At 40.6% G+C, this 10341-nt stretch overlaps 2 long non-coding RNA genes across 2 annotated transcripts in view; both read right to left on the minus strand.

Moving 5' to 3' along the window:
* LOC116669868 (uncharacterized) overlaps positions 1-10341 on the minus strand; it is an 827043-nt gene that overhangs the window by 55730 nt on the left and 760972 nt on the right. The gene's annotated exons all lie outside the window — the stretch shown is intronic.
* On the minus strand, positions 1321-9436 carry LOC116669864 (uncharacterized). The gene is made up of 3 exons (XR_004326889.1): positions 9276-9436; positions 8236-8237; positions 1321-1334 (listed from the first exon to the last, which is right to left on the minus strand). It is a non-coding gene; the product is annotated as an uncharacterized LOC116669864 (long non-coding RNA).

The raw sequence follows: 10341 nt of genomic DNA on the forward strand, positions 1-10341 counted from the left end.
TGCGGGAGTCATCCCAAAGGGATTATTAAAGCTAAGTCTAAGTCTAGTCTAAGTCTAAAGATCACATCCAAGTCATCACTTTTATCCTTAACATCTCTTCCAAAGTTCACTCCAACTCATGACCAAAATACAACGTAAACCCCCTTGCATCAACAGTGTTTAATTTAAAGCTACAAATCATTAGATACTACAATACATGTACAGCATTTCCTCTCTAACTGGGACGTTTTGGGACCGAATGGCGGGATTGCTGTGTACACGTGAAGTACACATGGTCATACTCTGGTAAGAGCCAATGAGGTTTAACTATGTATCCAGCTAATTTAAATAGTTCATGTTACTGTATTGTGTGATCAGGACATTTAAATTAATATAGTCTGTGGCATTTTCTTTTAAGGGGTGCAAATGTTCCACCAAAACAAGTTCCTTCTCGAGACTCATTTAGCAGAGCCACCGTCATCCGGAGCTTAGCGCCACCCGAGACTAATGAAGCGTAGAGTAAGTTCAGTCGGGAAGACTATCGTATGTTACTCCCTCATTCCCCCCTCTCTCTCCCTCTTTTTCTGCTTCCCATTGCCAGCTGATTAGGGGGCCACAATTCTCATTTAGCAAACGGACAGCCTGTCATCCCTAAGCTGACCCACTCAACATTCAATACTCAATATGAGTGTTCTGATCCCTGCATAAATTTGACAACGTTGTTGTATTTACCTTAATTTATGACCTTTCCCGAAGATTAATGGAGAACATGTTTTAACCCACACCTTAATCTTTTCGTAACCTTAACCATGTGATATGCTGTGCCTCAAAACAATCCAAACGTAACTATAACGGTGGCGGATCAAGAAAGGGTCATATAAATCATTTTTGTTAACGACAATTTGTTAAATGCTGATTGTATGTGTCATTTTTCAAGGCAATGGGAAACAACCAATTGTGTCATTTCGACTGAAGGACGTTCAGATTCCTGTCAGTGTATCCTGAACCACCATGCACAACACACACAATATCACGCAAAAAACATATTGGTGTGTAATCAGAATGTGTCCCAAAGTTGGAATGAGAAAGGAAAATCAGCCAGAAACAAGATAATGAGACATAAAACGAGAAGCATGCACAGAGCGAGGTGGTGTGAATGTACAAACTTGTTGTCTTTGACAGTTGACATTCAGTGCTCTGCTTTTTCACAGCGCCTCTGATAAACAGTCATGCCAATAAAACAGAAGAGTTGAAATGGGAGAATGACGAGGCGTGCAGCGCTGCTGCGTCTCCTGCATTCTGACCGAGGGCCATGCTCCTTTTTCATGTTTAATGTCGCTGCAATCCATCAGAGCCTCCATCTGTTCACTGTCACCCTGCCATCCATCCATCCATCAGGAGCCCTGCCTCACACACACACACACACACACACACACACACACACACACCCTTCCGAAGTAGACTGCCACTGGCACTGCTACGAATCAGTACACCATCTTCGCTTTCTCTTGAGCCTGACTCCTTGCACCCAGTTTCAACACTGTTCCTCAGTGGTTCTTTGTCAAAAGAGTAGTTTTCAACCATCTGCAATTATGTATGGGACTCTGTGATAGGTTGACAGGATGCATGATCAGTCTTCTAATCTTTTCTAAAAAAAAGTTTTCAGGCCAGTTTTCTGCGTGGTCAATTCTAGTCTTGCATTACCAGACTTTTCTCCACAGCGCTGCGGAGGAGGGTCTGGCTAGTCCACAAAGCATTCCGGGAAAGGAGAAAAACTTGCTCTGGTTTATTGGAATTTATTTAAACCAATCATGATCGTCTTGGGTGGCGCTAGGCCCCGGACACAATGACGGCGCGTCTGCCAAATAGCCTCGGGAAGGAACTTGTTTTGGTGGAACATCTGTACGTTCAAAGGTTGTTTTGGTCTTGCAACAGAAAACTCAGATTGGACAGAAAGTCTAGCTAGCTGTCTGGATTTACCCTGCAGAGATCTGAGGAGAAGTTAACCATAGTCCTCAGAAATCCACTGGAGTTTAGAACGCCAACACAAAGAAAGAGGAAGGTGACAGACTTACGGCAGAAAAGAGGGACATCCAGCAAAATGTCCAATCCCAGAAGTAACACATCGTCGATATAGACTAAGTCAATCCTAATGATCCGGTACAGCTGCTGCCACTCGGGGTTGCATCCCTGACTCCAAACATGCGCACAAACACTTACTGTAACATACAACCCTCTCCAATCCCCTCAGCAGGCCTGGGTGATAGTGGGTTAACAAGAGTTGCATATGGCTGGAAGAACATTTTGAGTTTTGATAGATCCACTGAGCTCCTCTGGAGGCAGAGCTAGTCATGCATTAATCAAGGTCTGCCAATTATAAAGTGTGTGTTGTGTCCAGGGGCATCACTAGACTGAGAGCTTTACATGGGATTATCCCCAGCTTGTTAGGGTAACAGAGTGAGGGCGGGGACTCTAGGGCCACACTGCCTTAGAAGATGAAGAAAAAAGTAAAGAACAAAAATGTTAATAACATTATGATGTACTGCACAGTGTAGTATGTGGAACAAGCACCGTTATGACATCATTACTTCTTCATAAAAGAAGCTGTTTTTTCTGATTTTAAGCATTTTGCACATACATCTTAAAACTAGTTTATTACAAGCTGACTGTGATACATTTTTCATGATTTTGTCAATTTTTATCAGTAATAGAAACATTTTGCTCACTAAGTTAATTATTGAGATCTGGGAACACGGTGACATCACTAAAAATAAGTTACATTAGTTAGTGTCACATGAAATCATACGAGGTACAACTCCAGTGGAATGATGTCTCCACTTCCACTTGTGCATGATGGGGGGGTGTGAAGATAGACCTACTAGCAGCGAGAGAATGAGTTCAGGCTCCACATGTGCTGTTGTTGGTTGTTTTAACAATTCAAAGAAGATAAGAAACGTTTTAGAAACTGAGTGACTTTGATCATTAGATAAAAAGGAGAGAATGCCCATGTCCGGTTCTGTATTAGCTACATTCAGGGTGGGAAATTAACACCTGACACCAGCCGGGTACTTTGCCTTGTATACCAGCCACAGTGGCGGGTGGAGTGGTTTTCAGCGCTAGTCCGTAACTTGGTTTAAAAAATGTGGCAACATATCCCCGGTGTTAGGAGGCCCGCCGCAGAGCCGGCAGTAGCAACTGTTGAGGGCAAAGTAAAGAAAAGAGAAGGTGCTTTTTCGAATAAGTGGCGCATTGTGGCAAAGGGAAAATAAGGGTTGGGCAATGTCCCCTAAATTGCAGTTGATCATACATACATTTAAATGCCCTCTGTAAATAGACAGTATTACATGTTGCTGCTGGTAGGGGCAGCACATTACAACTTGACCTACTTTCACTTAACTAAGGTGCCATAAAGTCTACTAAATCAGATCTCCGTGCTCTGCACAACGTCAGATTAACCTAATATACATCATTACTGAGATTAAACTACATTCTCGGTTATATTTGCACTGAATAACGTATTCCACAAACAGATACATAACTCTTGCAGCGCACATAAACAAAACACATCAACATAAAATAGCACCCTTGTGAATTAGCCTCCTGTTGCTAACGTACATTCATAAATCCTGCATAACATCACCATCAGACTTACTTATTACTGCATGCACACAGTAGTATCCACAAAGTCGAGACCACTGTGTCCAAGCAGAGGTGCAGAGCATGACCTTACCGCATGCTGATACGTTCCTAGGCCAGGTAGAGCGAGCTACTGTACTTACAGGGAGAGAGAGAGACTGTATCATCACAAATAGTTTGCATGTAAGAGGGGGAAGTAGCTTCCACTTATTCGGCAGCACAGCACAGAGTTTTTTTTGCTAGTTTAACCCTCATGTTGTCAAATTTGACCCATTTTCAGTTTTTTTAAATGGGCCTTCGAAATAACCACTGAAACTGTCATTAGAAATATCAAATAACTTTTCAAAAAAACATCAAAAAACACACTCACAATATTGAAAAAGTGACAAATGTCAGAAAAAACGACAATGTTTCATGGTTGACAAGAAGATATTACAAGGGTTAAGACCGACACAGTTGTCAATTTCCTGTCCACTAGGATTAGCGTGTGTCTGACAGGGTTGAGGGGGGACATCACAATGGTGGCGATGATATGATAACGTCCATTCGCAAAACCCTATAGCCTACCTTAGAGACGACCAGTCCATGCAACTGTACTTACTGTCAAACCTACTCGTCTTCAGAAAATGAAAACAATTTGTTTGTTAGAGGAACAACTACTGGCATGGTACCCCAGGAACAGAGTCTGGCAATAAAGGCTTTGTTTTTCACATTAGTTTTTATTTGCTTATATTAGTAAAATTCGTATTAATACTACACAATAATGTCTTGATGCAATTCAACATATGCTAGTGGTGGCATCCACCGGCCACTGTGGCTAAACAAAATAATTTCCCACTCTAGCTACATTCAATGCCAGAGAGTAGATGTCTTAGAGTGGTTAGCTGCGCTAAAACTGAAGCATCCACCCAAAAAAGTTGATGTCTGTTTGCACAATTTTGTTGAACAACGGCCCATGAATGACCATCTCAACCCAGAATTATGTCTTGGATATGACAGACCCCTGGATAAGAAGAGACGTACAATTGTATGTGTCGAGGCGACAGGTGAGCCACTTTTTAAATGTTGAATTGTGTAGCGGGTTAGCGATAGCACCACTTAACATATCAATACATGTTAAGTGGGCAGTTGTCTCCGGTTGTGTATATTTTTACGCGCTCAACCGGCCTGCTACAGAAACATCTGTGGCTAGTCAAACCTACATTTATATGGGAAATCGGGCTATCGTTTAGCTAGCTGCTATCATTATGTGGGCCAGGTAGTTGTTAGCCTGAGCAAGGAAAAAGCAAAAAGCTTTTACTGCAATGTTGTCAGAGTGAGAAACATGGACAGAAACCATTTAGAGTTTAAAATGTAGCTTATGTGCTCTTTTTGTGATAGACCAGGAGGATGAGGTCATAACTGAGGTGCCACAATCATCACACAGTGGCTGGGTTGACTCAGTGTGTAAAGCAGGCACACATATCGACGCAGAGGTCAAGGGTTAAAATCCAACCTGTGACGATTTCCTGCATGTCTTCCCCTTTTTCACATAGCTGTCCTATCAAATGAAGGTAGAAAAGCCCCAAAAATAATCTTTAAAAACATCACACTGCACTGTTTCCACCCAAGTGGGAAGATCCATCATTTTTTGACCACATCTATGGTGAACAGCAGGGTGTTGACGAGACGTCCAAACTGAAGGTTTCAGCTGCTCCATGCTTCAGAGTGATGCTGATTCGTTCCTCTGCACTGGAGTCTCACTGGAAACCTTCAACTCCCTTGTTTCCACCTTAGATGGATTTACTGAAAGGGCTTCTGTTTTGTCAGTGCGTGATCAGATACTAATGACACTGATAAAATTGAAATAAATTGTGTGCTGGGTGACCTTGGTATGCAGTTTCATTTGTCTAAGAGTGTTGCCAGTAAGGTTATCTGATTCTGGATTGATAAAATGGAGGATGTCTTGAGCCCTCATATTATCTGGCTCCCAAGAGATTTCATTAAAGCGCCCATATTATGCTCATTTTCAGGTTCATAATTGTATTTTGAAGTTGTACCAGAATAGGTTTACATGGTTTCATAAAAAAAAAAAAGATATTTTTGTTGTGCTGCAGATCCTGTTTTCACCCTGTGTGTTTAGGTCTCTGTTTTAGCTACAGAGTGAGACATCTCACTTCTTTACTCTCTTTGTTGGGAGTCGCACATGCTCAGTATCTAAGGTCACATCAGCTAGAGAACTCTTTCTCCAGCTTTGGTCAGTCCAAGGCAGGATTAGCTGTGAGACTTCTTCTAGACGAGGGCCACTTGTGGAATACCTGCCGAACAGGGACATGGAAGTAGTTCTTTTGGAGATTATGGTGAAGTAGTGTGTGTTGTAGCAGTGTTTTGCCATTGAGAATGAGGTAGCATGCTAGCGTTAGCATGCTACGGTTAGTCACCTCATCTTGGCTGGTTCTGTAGAAAGCTGTGCAGATTTTGAACAGCTTACCGGGAGCCTGAAGGCAGAGGACATTCAGAAACCGTATCTCACTCAAAACGGCATGGATAGTTTTTTTCCACGTTTGTATGCATGTGGAAACACCAGAGACACAAAATAACACCCCATATCCCACATGTTTTTTTTTCTATAATATGGGCACATTAAGGCCTCTATGCCAACATGCATTTAAGAAGTGTTTTCCAAACAACACGTGTGTCATAGACTGCAGCAAAAATTTGTTCAAAACATCTTAACTCTACAGGGGAGTCCTACAGCCATTACCACTTACACAACACAATTAAATACCTTGTTGCTGTTGTCCCATCATGTTTATCTCAACTGGATATGGAGGACGTGCCAGTGACAAATATATCACTATGAACTCTGGTATCTTGGACTATTTCAAGCCTGGAGACAAAGTCATGGCAGATCGTGGGTTCTTGATTCGTGATTTAGTGTTTGAAAAATTGGTTCTGCCTGCTTTCACTAGAGGGGGTGCTCAGCTAACTGAGGAACAAGTCACAGCAACTCGTAGGATTGCAAATGTACGGATTCATGTTGAGAGGGCAATCAGGCGACCTAAAGTATACACGATCTTGTCTCAAGTGATGCCAATAAAAGAAATCCTGAAGGAAAAAAATCCTCAGACTCTCCGAGGCCCTCGCCGACTTAAGGGGTGATCTCAATCGTGAGTGACAACGGTGATGTCCTAATGTCATAGATGCATCTGCCCGGTCGCACACACACAGACACACTCTTTACACATCTACATAAATTGCTCCTGTATATTTAATTTTGACACTCGCTGCCTATTGTAATTTTTTACTGTTGCTTGCTTTTACTCTTTGTAGGACATTTGTTGTTATTCATTGTGTACAGTTGATTTGAACACATTAGCATACAATTGTACATTCATTTCCATTCTCTATTTGTAAAATAGTCACTTATATACAATACTTATGCACAGCATTTTTAAATGTACGGAATTGATTGTGTAAAAATGAGTTTTCATGCTGTTAAAAAATGTTTCGGAGGGATATTTTCTATGAATCCATTATGCTCATCTGTTCTGCCGTTTTAGTCGCTGACTAACAAATTCATCCACATGCTGGGGCAACATTGTTGTGGAAATAAATCTCTTCTGATGTCCTACCTTCTCTAGAACATAGGGCTCAGCAAATGGTACAGTGAACATAACGGTGTCATTTGAGCTCCAAATAAACAATTTGGCCATCTTCAGACCGGCACAAAACATGCCTAATTGTACCTGTGATATCCTAAAGAATAAATAATTAAAAATACAACCCATACTAAAAACAACCCATTGTAACAATGTAGGAATCTGAATTATCCAAACTACTACAGTTTACAGCACACTTCTTTTCAGCTGTTTTGAAGCCAACCGCTCATGTGAAATTAAACAGCCTATTGATTCAAGTGGGTGCTTAGTCCTGCATGGAGGGAATTCACTGTCAGCCTTCACCCATCTTCACAGAATCTGCTATTCATACCCCGGACCATAACATAATAATCAATGTTATCCTCGTCATCCTAGTAACCTGTAGTGGAATGTTATTTAGGGCGCTTTCACACCTTTAGTTCAGTGGACTAGGTGCAATTTGGGGGTGAAGTTGCAGCATTTTCACATTTTTCATTTGCTTCGGTTCACTTCAGGTGAGAACGTGATCCGACCCAAATACAGGAAGTGAACCAAAAACAGAGGATTTTCTAGCTTTCAGTTTCAACCTTGCACACAATTTGCAGCCTTAGATATGATGTAAGGGACGATAACTTTCAGATCCATAAGATGGTCTGATCACACATCGCTGGTTGTCTGTGTGACATCATCTCTCTCCAACAACTTCACCCTCAAATCGCACATGAACTATAGGTGTGAATGAGCCCTCATTATAGTACTGCACTTAAGTGCCCGAGTTAAGGTACTTGTACCTTACTTGAGTCTTTTCTTTTCATGTCACTTTCTACTTTTGCTCTGTTGCATTTCAGAGAGAAATATTGTACGTTTTGCTCAACGACTTTCATCTGACAGCTTTAGTTACTTTACACAATAAGATTTCTGCACTCAAAACACATGTAATTTATACAATCTGATCTTTTATTATACATGAAAGTACCTAGCAAAATAAAAATGATGAAACAGCTTATTAGATTTCCAGTTTTTAACATGTGAGGATTTTTCTGCATTGAGTAGTTTTACTTTTAATACTTACATCCTTCTACTTAAGTGCAATTTTCAATGCAGGACTTTCACTGGTAACAGAGTCTTTTAACAGTGTGGTATTAGTACTTTTACTTTAGTAAAGGACCTGAATACTTCTTTGCAACACTCAGGTTGATAATGGGGCAATGGTAACTGTAGCACTCTGACACATGGCATTTGGGACAGGTTAAATTTTATTCTTATTCAACGTTAGGCTTCAAAACTGACAGTTAAACACTATTAGCAAGTAGATCCACAAAAAAACCTTTAATGTCATCAATCAATTCAACACTTATATTGAAGCTTGACTACAAAATAAGAATTTTGACTATAAAATAAGAAGTTAATTGCTGATTTAACCGTTGTTTTGGTGGTATTCAACTAAAGCAAGAAACAACAGTATTTAAGTTCATATGATTTTCTGTCCAGTAAAAGACAAATCCATCCTATGAGTTATATTACTGGCTGCAAAGCATAAAAAAGGCCTCACTTGGCCTTTGTGCTTACCATTCCAAGAAATAGCAAGACATTTCTGCAGTGCATCATTTACATCTAATGCCAACGCTCAGTGTCAATGCAAGGAGTATTTCTTTACTGTATGTAGAGATGGAAGGTGGGAACTTGAATTAGTTACTGTAGCTAATTTGAGCTCTTTTTAATCATAACATGAATGTAAATGGACTGTTATTATGTAGCACTTATCTAGTCTCAACGATTACTCAAAGCACTTCTACATTATACAGGAACCAGTCATCATTCACACACATTCATACACTGGGGCTGCTGTACAAGGTGCCACCTGCTCATCAGATCCACACTCACACCAATTTCTACTCCGATGGCACAACATTGGGGGTAACTCAGGGTTCAGTGTTTTGTCCCAAGGACACTTTGGCATGGGACTGCAGGGCACACACTCAGAACGATAGATAAAATTTAACCACAAAGTTTATAAGATGTAATGACAGTGTAGGTCACGGATCTTCAACAGGGGGTCCAGAACCCCTATGGGGTCCTAAGAGTCAATTCCGTTCGGGTGGCTTCAAATTATTGTTAATTTTTGAAAGGTTTTGAAATAAAATGAAAAGTTCTAACATGAATCCCACATTTTATGAACAAATATAAATCCCCACTGAGGACAGGCTTTCAGGCCTATTTGTAAGATAGTCACTAATGAAGCTCAGCATAAATTCTTTCAGGAAGACCTAACTATTAAAACTAAAAAAAATAAAAATAAATAAAACTACATCAATTCTGCAGTACTGTAGCTATACGAACAAAAGATTTGTATAGCGATGGAGTCTAATCACTAAGACTTTGTACACTTTATTTGAGCTGTACAATAAATCTTATTTGCATATCTGCAAACATGTCTCTCCTGATTGAAATACATCCATACACAGATACAGTTGATCTTAAGAATTCACTGTGCCACATGTATGTGTAACATTAAAACATGAATTAGACATTGAACAGTTAGGCTATTTTAATAGTGATGAGTTATAGAAAGTTAAAAACAATGTTTTGAAAATAATGTTTTTTGTTGTTTGATGCAGCCAGGTTAGGAAAATATGCATTTTCTCTCTGAAGAGGTCAAGACGGCCCATGTGTCTCACACCTACCCCCTCTCTGCCTCTGTCTCTGCCACCAGGAAGTAATCTCCTTTCTCTAACCACCTGGTGTCTTAGACTAGGCGAAGACAAGAGAATGCTGATTAACTGTATTGATGTTAGAATTTCACATTTACCTGACAGAACCTTTTGATCTGTGACCAAAAACAACCCCAAAGGGGCAAAGTTTAGAGGCATTTCCTTCCTCATTGGAAAGCAAAGATGCGCTCGGCCTGTTGTCGTGTCAACGACGGACCAATGAGAATAGATTTGAATGCACCAGGTGAAAAGGAACCACCCCCAGGTGCAGGGGATGAATGTGTGTGATTAAGGAATATTCAGGACTGGTCTCATGTGACTCTATCAGGGGGAAGTATGGATCAGTCCGCTTTCAGCTGCAGTGTTATCATGTTTTGTGTCTTATTGTCTTTGTC

This window comes from Etheostoma spectabile, chromosome 20 (genome assembly GCF_008692095.1).
Source record: "Etheostoma spectabile isolate EspeVRDwgs_2016 chromosome 20, UIUC_Espe_1.0, whole genome shotgun sequence".
NCBI lineage: Eukaryota > Metazoa > Chordata > Actinopteri > Perciformes > Percidae > Etheostoma > Etheostoma spectabile.